Raw genomic sequence first — 15,612 nt, 5'->3', positions numbered from 1 at the left:
CCTCACAGCATGTAGGACTGTGTACCCCACCCAGTGCATTCATCTGTAACCCAGGAGCAGTTACCCTCCCAGCGTGTAGGACTGTGTACCCACCCCAGTGCATTGATCTGTAACCAGGAGCAGTTACCGTCCCAGCATGTAGGAATGTGTACCCCACCCCAGTGCATTGATCTGTAACCCAGGAGCAGTAACCCTCACAGCATGTAGGACTGTGTACCCCACCCCAGTGCATTATCTGTAACCCAGGAGCAGTTACCCTCCCAGCGTGTAGGACTGTGTAACCCACCCCTGTGCATTGATCAGTAACCAGGAGCAGTTACCCTCCCAGCATGTAGGACTGTGTACCCCACCCAGTGCATTGATCTGCAATCCAGGAGCAGTTATCCTCCCAGCATGTAGGACTATGTATACCCCCGCAGTGAATTGACCTGTAACCCAGGAGCAGTTACACTCCCAGCATGTAGGGCTGTGTACCCCACCCCAGTGCATTGCTCAGTAACACTGTGTTAGATCCCTGCCCAGTGTGGGGAAACATTCAGCCCATGCTAGAAGTGACAGGACGTACAGCTCACACCCATTTCTAGCTGCATATCTCCATTGTGCCATGACAAGGGGCTGCTGTTGGTGTGAACATCACTGACATAGAGAGACAGAGATGGAGGGGGAATCAGTTTAAGTATCAACACATGGACGGGGTTTGGGCTATAGACAGAGAGGGGGGCGACTGAGAGACAGTGTCATGGAGGATGTGTTCCCAGGTTTCAGAATGCTGAAACGTAGACACTTCGAGAGCCTCCTCTAACATCAGCCATCTTGCCAGGAAAGATGGGAAAAAGGGAGATCGGAGTGAGATGAATTGATGGAGAGTTTTGGATGAGCATTTGTAAATGCGAATAGTTTCCACAGATTCTATGACTCAATGGGCTGATTCTAATAATAATTTGCCTCAGTGTCGTTTTCATTGAGTGTGACAGAGAGATTATCTGTGCGAGGCCAAGATAGATTCCTGGTGCTATCTTATCAGACTTAACTCGTTGACTACCCACACACACACCACACGCACACCCCCATCCCCCCACCATGGTGTCCCTCTCATTCAGTACCAGCCCGATTCTCCAACCCATCATGGCTGGAAGGACTCACAGTTGCCCGGGTGCCCCTGGAGATTCCGTGACCCCTGACACTGGTGTCATCTTTGAAAGGCCAATGGACACACAGTTGAGCTTCCTCAGCTTGGAGCTGCCCTGTACAGTTTACCCCGAGCATCGCAGATAAGGGGCAATTACACCACGGTTTGTCGACAGGGGCACGGAGGTCTGGTGGATGGGCTAGTACAAAGGGGGAACATTCTCTTCCCAGAGGGGGCCACACCACCAGACCCACCGAGCATGGTCTGAGCTCCCCACCCAGCTCAGTGCAGTATCTGCGGTCTGAAGAAATGTCAGCAATACAGGACAAGCATCAATAACCTCCCCACTCTGTCAGGATAAGGGTCACCGTATTCTCTCTGCTCCCTCACGCTCACTGTGTATCTGTTATAGCACCGACCCCGAACAAGGCTCATGCTCCAACACTGTCACTGCTGCGTGCAGCACCTTCTCCCTCTCTCTCTCTGTCTGTCTGTCTCTTTCTCTCTCTCTCTGTCACCACGTCCACTTTAAACCACCCCCCCACATCAATTACTCAACACTGTCGACAGACTCCCTATGAAAACCTCACGATTAGCCATTATCCTCACCTACACCAGCACTAACAGCAGGGCCACCCACTCCCACCCTCACTCCCTCCCTTTCTCCCATTCAGGAGAAACAGCCTGGAATAGGAACGAGAGGGCCAAGCCGGGTGGTGGAGTGCCCGATATCCGTTCCCACCCCCCCCGCCATGTGGAGAGGACCCTGGTACGAGCCGGAGAGGATCAGCACACCTCGTGTGGAGATTCTGAAACATCCACGTCCCACCGACAGAGTGAGGAGCAATGTTCAGTGAAGGGCAATTCTCACTTTAAACCCATTGGCAGCTCCGTTTCCCCCGGCACAACTTAGAAGCTGTGGCCCTGATGCCATCTCCCTTCTGTGTCGAGCTGGTACAAATGGAATCCCCACGGTCTCGGTGGGGCAAGAGGGTGGGCTCACATCACATCGTCACCACCACCTCCCAGGAAGGGAGCACGGAGACTCCCTCCCTCACCTCCCCCTGTAAACAGCTCAGATACTGAAACTAATCTGTGATAGTTACTGCTCTCCCCACTTGTCCTGACATCTTCAGCAATCTGTGCTCATATACACCCAGCGCTCTGTGTTCCTGCAGCCCCTTTATAACGGTATGGCCTGTTTTAAACTGTCCTTCTTTATCTTTCATACCAAAGTGCATCACACACACTCCTCTGCATTGATTCCCGTCTACCAGCGTGTCACTGTCCTGTTAGAGTTCCACACTGTCCTCCATAGACTTTACAATCCTTGCAGGTTTGGTACCATTTACAAACATTAAGATTGTCATAGTGTCACAGTCCCCATGAAACAACTGAAATCCTGTCCCACACACAGGATTGTGAGCAAGTGAAATACTGATATATTCCCAAGGACAGAGTCGAATAATGACATACTGTCAATTGAGCAACAAAAATCCTGACACATACGAGACAGAGTAGATGAAATATTGACAAACCACAGAGCAAGAGAAATCCGGATAGGTGCCACTTATCTATATTCGTCAGGGTATAAAGTGATGAAGATAAAAGTGTGTACTGGAGAGCTTACAAGTACCTGTGATACGAGAGGATGGCAGACCCAGAAACAGTATTTTGCTGTAGAGCTGGAGCCGGGTTAATAGCAGTTAAGAGATAGAGGGTCTCTTTCAGTTCACTTGCAGTGTTAAAAAAATACATTGTTGTTTTTATTTAAACTGTGGAATTTGGGAGTTCTCTGTCACTCATATTTCAACAGCTTACGAGGCGAATTGAGCATTTAATTATGTTTAGTTTAAATTACCAATAGGATATATGCTGTGTCCTGACAATTGCTGTGTAAGTATCTGTGTGTCACTGTGTTGGGCAGGTCTGGCAGTCTCTGTGGTGCTGAAAGTGATGCAATGCCTCCCTCTGCTGGCCTCCCCACGCCACTGCACTGGCATTGGCAGAGGGTGAAAACCAACAGGGATTCATTCAGAGAGGGGGAGGGAGAGGGCAGCTGCTCACAGCACCATCCAAACTGATGTCTTATCCATGTACTGATCTAAATGTCCTTTAAACGTTGTAACTGTCCCTGCTTTCACCACTTGCTCTGCAAGTTAATTCCACACACAAGCCAGCTTCTGTCTAAAATAATGACCTCTCCTGACTTTTGTAAATCTTTTTTCCTCACACCTTAAAATATACCTCAGTTTTGAATCCCCAACTCTGGGGAAAAGACATCAGCCCTTCAGCTTATCTGTACCCCTCGTTATTTTACAAACCTGTGCAAAGTTGCCCCTCCATCTCATACTCTCCAGTGAAAAATGTCCCAGCCTATTCAGCCTCTCCTTATAGCTCAATCCCTCCATTTCCAGCAACATCCAGGTTAAACTCTTCTGAACCCTCTCCAGCTTAATAATATCAAGGTCAATGATATCAAAGTGAACAGTCAATGTATTTTATAATGGGGTAGTGGAGACCAAAACTAGAGGACATAGTTGTAAGGTAAGAGGGGAAACATTTAAAAGTGACCTTAGGGCAGCTTTCTCACCCAGACGCTGGTGTGCCTATGGAATGAGTGGGCAGGATGTCCAGACTGGACACAGTATTCCAGAAGAGGTCTCACCAATGTCCTGTACAACCTCAACATAACATCCCGATTTCGATACTCAAAGGTCTGACCATTGAAGACAAGTGTGTTAAGCACCTTCTTAATCACATTATCTATATGAGATGCAACTTTTAAAGAATTATACCTGACGGCCTATGTTTCTGTTCTACAACACTGCCAAAGGCCCTATGTTTAATTGTATAGGTCCTGCTCTTGTTTGATTTACCAAATCCAATACCTCACATTAATCCAAACTAAACTCCATCTGCCACGGCTCGGCCAGTGAGTGATATTACCACCTCCTCACCTTCCCCGTTTAATTTTAAAATGCCCGTCCCTCTCCAGGAGGCCTGCACACTCCGGCCTTGATTTTCACAAAGACCCTGAGCTTGGTTTGCCTTGTGTGGTTAGAGGGAGGAGGGACAGATTGCAGACACAGTCAGTGGGGAGGAGAGGCTGGACAGTAATCAGCGGCCTGGTATCAATTCATGGTTTTAGGCAGAGGGCAGACACACGTGAGAGTTGGGTTATACTGATCGGTGTTTTGGGACCAGAAATTATGGTCTTTCTCCGTGTCTGGTGTTCAGTAATAAATATCTATTTGAGACCCTTCATTGGGCAGAGTGTGTCTGCAGGATTTCTTTCCCTAATATTGCAGACTACAGATAATAGCGATTAAAGATGTTCATAGTTAATTTCGATCTTGCACTTGTTTAACAAAACAAAATGTTTTGTGTAGTTCAGTAATGGTAACCTGATTATAATAAATCCACACCGAGCTGAACGCTGCCCCTTATAATGTGACCCAAAATCTGGGTATAGTAGTGTAGTGGGTAGTGTCCCTGTCTCTGAGCCATGGCCCTGCGTTTGATTCCAATTCCTGAAATTGTTTGGTAGTGTTCCTAGCTCTGGACCAGAAGGTTTGGATTCGTGTCCTGCCTGTTGCAGAGGTATGTCACAGCATGTCATAACAGGCTGATGGACAAACACACAGGAGAATAATGTTACAGCTTTATGGGTATTGCCGAGTGGTGCTCGTGTCCCTACCTCCGGGCACAAAGGTCTAGGTGTAAATCCCACAGAAGTGTCTCCTAATATATCTGAACAAACTGATTAAACTGGTTTTAGAATTGTGACTTGATGGAGAAAGAACAGGTGTCGGTGTTGAATGTCAGCATTTCGGCCCGGGATTATTGAAAGTACAGCTATTCTTGTTGATGGAAGTCACATTTCGCAGCAGGAAAGGTTTATAAAATCAGAATCGTCATGGACAGGGTTGAAGTCAAGGTTTTTCCCCAGGTTAGGGGCGTCCAAAACTAGAGGACATTGGTGGAAAGTGAGAGGGGAAAGGTTTTGAAGAGGCCTAAGGGGCACCTTTTCACACAGAGGGTGGTGTGCATATGGACTGAGCTGCCAGAGGAAGTGGTGGAGGCTGGTACAACTACATCATGTAAAAGGCATCTGGATGCTGACAGACCTGCCGAGCTTTTCCAGCAATTTCTGTATTTGTTAAATGAAAACATTCATTTAAACACAGGTATCTGTGTTAGCTGTTTGGATACAGAATTGGCTGGCCAGCAGAAGACAGCGAGTGGTAGTGGAAGGAAAATATTCTGCCTGGAAGTCAGTGGTGAGTGGTGTTCCACAGGGCTCTGTCCTTGGGCCTCTACTCTTTGTAATTTTTATTAATGACTTGGATGAGGGGATTAAAGGATGGGTCATCAAGTTTGCAGATGACACGAAGGTTGGAGGTGTCGTTGACAGTATAGAGGGCTGTTGTAGGCTGCAGCGGGACATTGACAGGATGCAGAGATGGGCTGAGAGGTGGCAGATGGAGTTCAACCTGGATAAATGCGATGTGATGCATTTTGAAGGTCAAATTTGAAAGCTGAGTACAGGATTAAGGATAGGATTCTTGGCAGTGTGAAGGAACAGAGAGATCTTGGTGTGCAGGTACATAGATCCCTTAAAATGGCCACCCAAGTGGACAGGTTTGTTAAGAAAGCATATGGTGTTTTGGCTTTCATTAACAGGGGAATTGAGTTTAAGAGTCGTGAGATCTTGTTGCAGCTCTATAAAACTTTGGTTAGACCGCACTTGGAATACTGCGTCCAGTTCTGATCACCCTATTATAGGAAAGATGTGGATGCTTTGGAGAGGGTTCAGAGGAGGTTTACCAGGATGCTGCCTGGACTGGAGGGCTTATCTTATGAGGAGAGGTTGACTAATCTGGGACTTTTTTCATTGGAGAAAAGGAGGAGGAGAGGGGACCTAATTGAGGTATTCAAGATGATGAGAGGCATAGATAGTGTTGATAGCCAGAGACTATTTCCCAGGGCAGAAATGGCTAACACGAGGGGTCATAGTTTTAAGCTGGTTGGAGGAAAGTATAGAGGGGATGTCAGAGGCGGGTTCTTTACACAGAGAGTTGTGAGAGCATGGAATGCGTTGCCAGCAGCAGTTGTGGAAGCAAGGTCATTGGGGACATTTAAGAGACTGCTGGATATGCATATGGTCACAGAAATTTGAGGGTGCATACATGAGGATCAATGGTCGGCACAACATCATGGGCTGAAGGGCCTGTTCTGTGCTGGACTGTTCTATGTTCTATGTTCTATTTATTCTGAATACATTAAACATTTTATTTTTTTAATGATGCAGGGCCATATAAACATATCTTCAAATTGACCGAGACCATTTTCTGCTCAGGGTATGGCTCTGTGTATGACAGCAGCAATGATGCACCGACATGGAACAGGGAATGTGATGGAGACATAGTTTGGACAATGTACAAGGAGACCTCACATGGTCCAGTTTGGGAGAGAATGACATTATTGTGTGATTCAACTCAGAGAGGGAGAAAATGTCATCTGCCCGAGAAGAAACGGCCTATTGCACTCTCTCTCCTTCATTATTCCTCATCACAGTAACGTGTACGAGCTAAAACAAAACTCTACTGTTATTGTTACCATTCTTATTTTTATAGAATCTCAGCAGTGTGGAAACAAGCCCTTCGGCCCAACAAGTACATACCAACTTTCCAAAGAGTAACCTTCCCATGCCCTTACAGTTACCACTGACTAGTGCACCTAAAGTAGAAATCGCGGAACACGATGGACTATTTGACCAATCCACTTGAATTATACAGCTTTGGGCTGTGGCAGGAAACGGGAGCACCCATCAGAAGCTCACGCAGACAAGGGGAGAAGATCCAAACTCCACGCAGATAGTCACCCGAGGCTGGAATTGAACTCATGTCCCTGATGCTGTGATGGAACAGTGTGAACTACTGAGCCACTGTGCTAACCTGGAACCTCCTGCCAGCCTAATGCAAAGGGAATTCAGCCAAATCCAACTCTCCCAGGATAAAATCCCATTGCTAGCAGCTGTGTGAGTGGAATATCTTCAGAAGCAGAATCACATTTTGGACAATCTCTCAATTTTTCCTTTTGTCATGAGTTACACTAATATTTGGATAAGGTTCTTTCAACGTGAAATTGCACAGATTTGTGTGTGTGTGTGTGTGTGTGTGTGTGTGTGTGTGTGTGTGTGTGTGTGTGTGTGTGTGTTTGTGTGTATCAGTGTTTTTAGAATGGGAAATATCGAGTCTTTATTTGCAATACGCAAACAGTTTGCCATCCATCTTTCCATCATAGTTGGAGTAACATTGCTCTGGATCGTAAACGTGTTGTTTTAGCAGATTACAGAAACTAGCCTGACTTGTTCCTAAAACTGACCCTGACCCAGTCTGAGACCGATATCATCGGCCATATCACCGACCTGGTTACATTTAACATTTGTTGTGAGCAGTGGAGGAGTGGGACTAGAAAAGGAGACAGTGACCCAAAAAGCCGGGGAACTATAGACCGGTGAGCCTGATGTCAGTGGTGGGTGAGTTGTTCGAAGGGATTCTGTGGGATAGCATTTACATACGTTTGGGAAGGCAAGGACTGATCTCATTAATGTCTCATTAATTTGATTGAGTTTTATGAAGAGGTGACAAAGAAGATTGATGAAGGCAGTTTGGTAGACATTGTCTATGTGGACCTCAGCAAGGTGTTCATAACATTCCGATTGGTAGGCAGATTAGGAAGTTTCAGTCACATGGGATACAGAAGAAGCTCATCACAATTGGCTTGAAGGAAGAGGGATATTTTTCAGACTGGAGGCTTGTGAGCAGAAATTATACACTTAATGGTAAGGGCCTGGGGAGTGTTGTGAAACAAATGGACATAAGGCTGCAGGTACATTGTTCCTTGAAAGTGAAGTTGAATGCAGACAGTGCGGTACTGAACACATTTGCCTTAATCAGTCAGAGCATTGTGTATAGGAGTTGTGGTGGAGGGAAATGGGGTTAGCGTGGATGGACATTTACAAGGTGGAGTCGAACCCTTCTGTTAATTAAAACCAAACACCCAGAAAAGCTCGCCTCACCTCGTAATCTGTTAAAATATGAGCGACACAGATCTCCTACATTCCACTATTTAAACAAAGATTAACAAGTTTATTTCTTAACTTTATTAGTGAAAACTAAACAACAGCTATTCACAAATACAAGCCCCTCTTTTCTTAGCTACTTACTATCTGACTCCAACTCTGTAAAAAGTATGTTGTTCCAACAACCCACATATTAAACATTACAATCTCAAGACCATACAGTCTCTATCTTCCCCGCTGTATTCACTCTTTCAGCTGCTGATCTCCTTGGTTCATTTTTTTTATTGCAAAGAGGTTTGCATGAACATGTGTCTTTGATAGAGTGTGTTTGAGATGGTCAGTTAGCACTCCTGCTCTACAGCAGTTGCTCTACTGTTGGATGGCAGTAGCTCTCTCTAGTGTTCAAAATGCTGGGTTTATATACTCCCCATGATATAATAATTCTCATAATTTGATTGCTTTCCAGGCGTCCAAACAATAATATTCAAATTCTGTTGGCTTCTGGTATCCTGAGTGTTATTTAAACTCTTTGGTTACATTTGTATGGCTGTCAAAACAGCAACCAAAACTCAGGAATCCATTTCTCAGCTAATGGTGACATGTGGAACAGTGTGACCTTCAGCTGGCATCTGTGGCTTTAATTTCTATTCAGCAAAACCCGATCTGTTTTAAAGTGTCCATATATGTTTTTGTCTTCATAACATCTCCCCGCTTCAGAAAATAAAATGAACTAGCTGAATGAAAAGATGGCAACATTTGTTTTCTTCTAACTCTTAATCCCAATTTTATGAAATACCAAAGTGTTAATCTCAGTTATATCATTCATATTAATTCTGCACACCAATACAACACTGGAATAAGTCAAATATTATCTACACTTTTTCCTTTAAATCCGCGAAAACACATCTGCTATCACATTATAGGAGACACAGCATGTACACTTTGTAAGTTTAAAGTTGGTGAGGTAAGACTGCAATGAAATAGTCTCATATTCTGGTCTTTAAATATTCCAAAAAATGCGAGAGATTTGTCGTTGTCCACAACCATCTCCGACAATTTGTTTGTCATATACACATTAAAATATTGTCAGGCCAGTGTGGAACATAATAATTCTTGTTCAATAATGGAGATTTTCTATTTTTTTTCTCTGTTGGATATTGAGTTTTTTCGACAAGTAGCCAATCAGCCATTCAATTCCATCACCTTTTTCCATATCAATACATCTCTGACCCCTATATCCCGAGCATCAAACACAATTTTCAAAGGGTTTCAGGATATTTGGTGCAGCTAAAACTGGTGTAGTGATTAAACCTGCTTTAAAATTCTCAAATACCTCCTGGCATTGTTCTGTCCACCACAATTCTGTGTTCTTCTTCAGTAAATCCATCAGTGTTGCCAAGACGCTGCTGAAGTTTTGAACAAACTTCCGATAGAAACCACTCAGTTCCAAAAATCGAAGCGCCTCCTTCTTCGAGGATGTTCGTGGAAATTCCTCAAAGCCCTTCGTTTTTGTGTTCCATGGGGTCAACCTTCCATGTCCAATGTAATGTCCCAAGAACGTCACCTCTGCCTTCGCGAATTCTGTTTTCTTTAAGTTTATTACCAAGTTTGCTTCTTGTAATCGTTCAACATGCTCTGCCAACTGTAACATGTGAGCTTTCAATCACTTGCTGAAGATCACTACATCATACAGATAAGTTGCACAATTTGTTCATATGGCCACCCCTCTATTCTTGAGTGTTAAATGTGACTGGTGCATTATACATCCAGATGAAATACTCGATAAAGTTTTTTTTGTCATCTCCGGTATCTTTACCAGGTAGTTTAACTGACTTCACACTTTTTTTTAATTTGAAAGGGGCCTGGCTTTGAATGGTTTTCTTACCATTGGTGGCGAAACTAATACGTCATCCCCACGAGAAATCGTCAAAGTTTCAGAGTTTTTATCTGCCACCTGCATCACTCTACACTGTGCCCTCTTCAGCTGCTGTTTAACTAACTCACCTACTCCATCCAATCTCTCCCTCACCTCTGATACATAATCCAAGTGTGAGATGTCTGACTTTGGTCCTGTCAATTTATATTTAATTAATTTCTAAGGACCTGTCACTTCATGTACGAATGTTACGTCAAATGAAGTAAAGTGAGTAGATTTATTTGGGGCATCTCTAACGGCAAACAATTTAATGGGGCACCTTTATCCCAACCATTCGGGTAATCCTGACAGTACGCTGTATGCATGATCCTCAGTGTCTGATGCTAACTTTCCAAGGCTCCCTGGGATTCAGGATGGGACGCCCTTTATTTGAAGTGCTGTATGCCTAAGATATCCATGACTTCCTAAAACAGCTGAGCAATAAAATGAGACCCTTGGTCTTACTAAATCTCTCTGGGCAGTCCACAGCGAGTAAAGAAAGCTACCAACCCCTCCACCTTCATTTTTGCCTTAACACTCCAATAATGGAATTGCCTCTGGAAATCTGGTAGACGCATCCATTATGGTCAGCAAATATTGGTTTCCACTTTTACTTTAGAAAGGGGAGCTACACAATTAATCATAACCCACATGAAGGGTTTTTCGAATGCAAGAATTGGCAACAAAGGTGCTGGTTTTATTACTGCCTGGGACTTACCTACCATTTGGTATGTATGTCACGTACAACAAAAATGAACCGCGTCCTTGTGCATTCCAGGCCATTAGAAATGCTTCTGTACCTTAGCCTGAGTCTTCTGTACACCTAGGTGACCGCCTGCAGAGAGTTTATGTGCGACCCAAAACACTGTACATTACTGCTAACACAATCTGGTGCACTTCGGCCCATTTCCCTTCTGCAGTAACCTATCATGGTCTCCATTTTAATTTTATGATTCTATGTTTAAGTTAATAACGTTCAACAATATATTCTGATTCCTTTTCTGTGTGTGTGCATGTATATGTGTGTATGAATGTGTGTGTATATATCTGTTGTAAGTCCATTAGACTTTCTGGACTAAACACCTCTGCCTGATCCTCTGCCTGTTCAGGTTTTTCCTGCACCGTTACATCAAACAGGGTGTCAGTTCACTGAGCATCAACTCATTTGTCTTTTGAGTTCATTTCTTCTTCCTGCTGTAACTTATGACAGTGGGATCTTGTTACTACACAGTCTGGAAAATATCCTGGGTAATTTTCCTTTAACTCACCAATTCCCTCATCTTCCTTTGTCTTCTCCACCACAAGAGGTGCCCATCCCAACTTGCTTCCTGCTAAATCGTTCCCAAGAACAAGCTCTATTCCTAGAACTGACACTCTGTTACTCACTGTCACTGTTACTTTCCCAAACTTGATTTGGCATTCCATCCTGATGTTACACAAGGGAATGCTTAATTTCTGTCCCCATTCCACAAGTTATCACGTTCTTGATTATAATGCCAGAAAGAGTGAAAAAAAACTTTCAACTCTTACTATTAGAGGGTGAGAGAAAGTGAGGGCGGCAGATGCTGGAGATGAGAGTTGAAAAGTGTGGGGCTGGAAAAGCCCATCATGTAGGCAGCATCCGAGGGGCAGGAGCGTTGACGTTTCAGGCATCAATCGTTCATTAGGAAAGTTGGGCGTAAGGGAGGGGGAAGGAGGTTGAGAAATAAATGGGAGGGTGGGGGGTGGAGCTGGGTGAAAGGGAGCTTGGGAGGCAATTAGTAGATGCAGGTGGGTGTGATGGTGATAGGTCGGAGAGGAGGGTGACAGGACACCTATCGGTGGTAGGACAGCTGGAACCCTCAAACTGTACAGCATCAACGTTGACTTCACCAAATTCCAAATCTCCCCTCCACCAACCTCTCCTAGATCCAACTGTTCAACCTAGCATAGCCCTCTTGAACTGCCCTAACTGTCCATCTTCCTTTCCACCTATCGATTCCACCCTCCCCTCCGACATATCACTGTCACTCCCACCTACATCTTCTTATTGCCTTCCCAGTGACCCTCCCACCAGCCCAGCTGCTACTCTCGTATTTATCTTCCAGCCCCCTTGTCCCCCCACCACGTTCCGGACAATGGGTTTCTGCCTGATATTCGATTGTCCTGCTGTTCGGACGCTGCCTGATCTGATGTGCTTTTCCGGCGCCTCACTTCCCAATTAATAGAGAGTGAGCAGATCCCTTATCTCACAAAATTATAATTTCTTATCCTTCTCCCCCTGTTCTTTCTGAGTAAACTTTACCTACAGAGGCGAATTCTTTAGAGAGATCAGGCACTGCCTCCATACCCAGCCCTTGCCTAGGCTGTGCAATGTCCTGCAGCTCCTCGGCTGCACTTGGGGTTTCCTTTACCAGTTTTACAAATGCCACTGGCTTAGCCTCTTCTACCGCATCTTTCGCCAAAATGTCTTCCTTTAACGCCCAGCATGGTGTGTCCCAGCTAACTGCAGTGAAAACAACTTTTTCCCTGTGCCCTTCTTAAACCATCGGCACTGTAATATTATGTGTTCCACTCCCTTATAGTGAGAGTACCTGAGGCCTTTCACCACCTTTCAACCCCCTTGGGCTCCTTTCTTCACCTGTGGTAAACTATTATGAGCTACTGTTCGCTGTGTAATGTGTGATCTTCCCTTCTCCCAATTTCTATCCCTCACAGGATGAAATTCTTGCCAGAAGCTAAATTGCATCACATGCCACAATGCATATTTACCTGCCATTTCTGCGCGCTTCTCACTTCTTGAACTTTCTATTCATTCACATGACTTTTTCCTATCTCTGGAAGTGAGTCTTTTAACTTCTCCAGCTGATTAATCTTCCTTCAAGCCTCACAGGTCTTATCCATTTGTAAGGCCATAACCCACCTATCAAAATGACTGTGGTTAATTCTTTCAAACTCAATATAAGTCTGACCTGGTTCCGTCTCTATTTTTCCGAATTTCTGTCTATATGCTTCTAGTACCAATTCATAACGAATCAAAATAGCCAATTTGACATCTTGATAATGTCTGGATTCCTCGTCTGACAGCGCTGCACATACCTCACTAGCTGTGCCCACCAGATTAGTCTGAACTAGCATTACCCATAAGTTCACTGGACACGTCATCTGCCGTGTCATTTTTTCAAATGAAATAAAAAAAGATTTTGACATTTTTCAAACCGAAATATGGCAAGTTACTAACCTAGTTGAATACATCCCTACGTTCTCCCTTCATCTCCATCTTGTTAATTTAACTTTCTTACCTAATTCCCAACTTCTGAATTTCAATTCCCCTCTCTCTTTCTTTCTCTTCTCTTTCTCTTTTTTCTCTCTCTGTTTCCGCCCCTTTACTTATCTTCTAACTCCAGTTGCCACATTTGCAATTTAAGTTTTTATAACTCTACTGCAGTTGCCTATTTCTCTGATACATCAAAGTGCTTGACCAACTCCATTACAATTTCAGCTTCCCTTTTCTCCCAGGTTAAACCCAATTCCTACCTATTGGCTAATTCTAAAAAATGTCCTCCTTCTGTATTTCGAAGTTTCCTTGGAAAATTCGGGAACCTCTTCAGTAATGTTAAAAGCCATTTCCCTTACTTTTCATTTAACCAACCACAAGTAACAAAATTAAACGAATTTTCCCAATGGTTTCATTTGAAGTTCAAAGTTGCAATGAGTTGGAATTTGTTGGGACCTGTTGTTTCACAGATCTGTTCAAGTCTGTCCAAATGCCATATGGCAAGGCCCCAAACTGTTATAACATCAATGTCAAACCCCTCTGTTAATTAAAACCACATACCCAGAAAAGCTCACCTCACATCATAATCTGTCAAAACGTGAGCGACAGAGAACTCCTAAATTCCACTAATAAACAAAAAAAAAAATTTATATGTATGCAAGTTAGCTCACTGAGCTTGACAGTATGTTTTCAGAAGTTTCGTCACCATGACTATGTTTCTTACATTGGGTGATGTCATTTCCGGTTATTTTAACAATAGTATGTAGACAGAATCTAAATTGATGAGTTTATTGGTGGACTTCTGCTTAGAATACCATTTCTCTAAGAAGGTCCTTGCGTGTCTTAGTATGTGTGTGTGCTTTGTCCCAATCAAAGTGGTGCCCTTCTTTGTCTGTATGTATGGAACATAGTGATAGTGCGTTATGTCTTTTGATGACTACTTGGTGTTCATGTATCCTCGTAACACGACAACAGGACAGTTTCAATGGTGGAAAAAAGATTTTATATACACTGTTTAATCAATGTGTGTGTGTGCAGATAAGTCACAAATGATGTATAAAATTTATAAAATTTATAAAACATTATTTGATCCTCTCAACGTTCCCTCTTTTTCTGGGATTCCCAACTCTAATTTCTCATTCTTACCAGGATGTGTGCTCCAAATTCTTGATTCTGGTGTCCCAACTTATTTCAATATGTTGGCCTGCTGGGTTCTTTCCAAAGCTAATGTCTGTCATATCATTGCAGACAAATGTTCTGGCATCAGACTTAGCATTTGAACATAATACTCTGCTGTACGTGCACTGTACAAAGGACCACAGCACACAGACATTGCCAAAGTATTGGGGGATGTTCATCTGCTTCTTTCGAGAATGTGGTTTTCTCATTTTCCATATCTCCATATCTATATCCTCTCTCTCTTGTTCTCCCTTTGTAGCTGGTTTAGAATTCCACCAATTATTCTTCGTGTCCCATCTCTCAAAGCTCCTTCTTTTAGTTTACATCTGTTCAAGATGTAATGTGGTTATAATTAAGCAATGCCACTACAAAGACATGCGGGAGGAACTGTCCAGAGTTAATTGGAAGGGGAGCTGAGCAGGAAAGACCATGGACCAGCAATGGGCGGAGGTTCTGGGGATAATTTGGAAGATAATACAAGAAATGCAACCCCAAGAACATGAAACATACTCATGGGAGGACAAGGCAGCCATGAGTGTTAAGGCATCAATTCAAAAGAGAAAATATACAATGTGGTGTAGATGATTGGGAATCCAGAAAATTCATTGGCTCTGAAACTACATAACTCTGGTATCACTGACACTACAGAGCTCTTAATCATGGTCAGGGAAAGAAACAGAGGAAAAATAATCGCTTAAACACAGAAGATTGTATTTCTCAAGGAAAAAGACTCAGGTGAATTAAACATTTTAATTAAGATCAGTTAAGTACTTTTGCAGAATGTGTCAGATTGAAAGCAAGACCCGGGGAGACAGACCCTCAGCAGAATGAGAGTTTGAAAATTGAAGTATTTCCTCATCAGAAACCAGGTTAGGTCACTGAGTGCAGGGCTGATGGGTGAATGGGTCTCAGTGAGAATTGGGGAACAGACAGCAGAATTGCATTGCAGATATTGCAGCTGGAAACTGTGTATTCATGTAGTGCTTTAGACCACAGCAGCGGGAGAAGCAGAACAGCATCCAACCACAACCTGTAACTTTTTG

The 15,612-nt window shown here is 43.7% G+C and overlaps 1 long non-coding RNA gene across 1 annotated transcript; it reads left to right on the top strand.

Moving 5' to 3' along the window:
* Positions 1-5,349: 5,349 nt before the first annotated feature.
* Positions 5,350-8,964, top strand: LOC132814158 (uncharacterized). Its single transcript, XR_009644329.1, has 2 exons — positions 5,350-5,412; positions 6,444-8,964. It is a non-coding gene; the product is annotated as an uncharacterized LOC132814158 (long non-coding RNA).
* Positions 8,965-15,612: the final 6,648 nt, after the last annotated feature.

The sequence above is a fragment of the Hemiscyllium ocellatum genome, unplaced genomic scaffold (assembly GCF_020745735.1).
Source record: "Hemiscyllium ocellatum isolate sHemOce1 unplaced genomic scaffold, sHemOce1.pat.X.cur. scaffold_699_pat_ctg1, whole genome shotgun sequence".
In the NCBI taxonomy this organism is placed as follows: domain Eukaryota; kingdom Metazoa; phylum Chordata; class Chondrichthyes; order Orectolobiformes; family Hemiscylliidae; genus Hemiscyllium; species Hemiscyllium ocellatum.
Note: the sequence above shows the minus strand (reverse complement) of the source record. Positions and strands in the feature narration are given on the sequence as shown.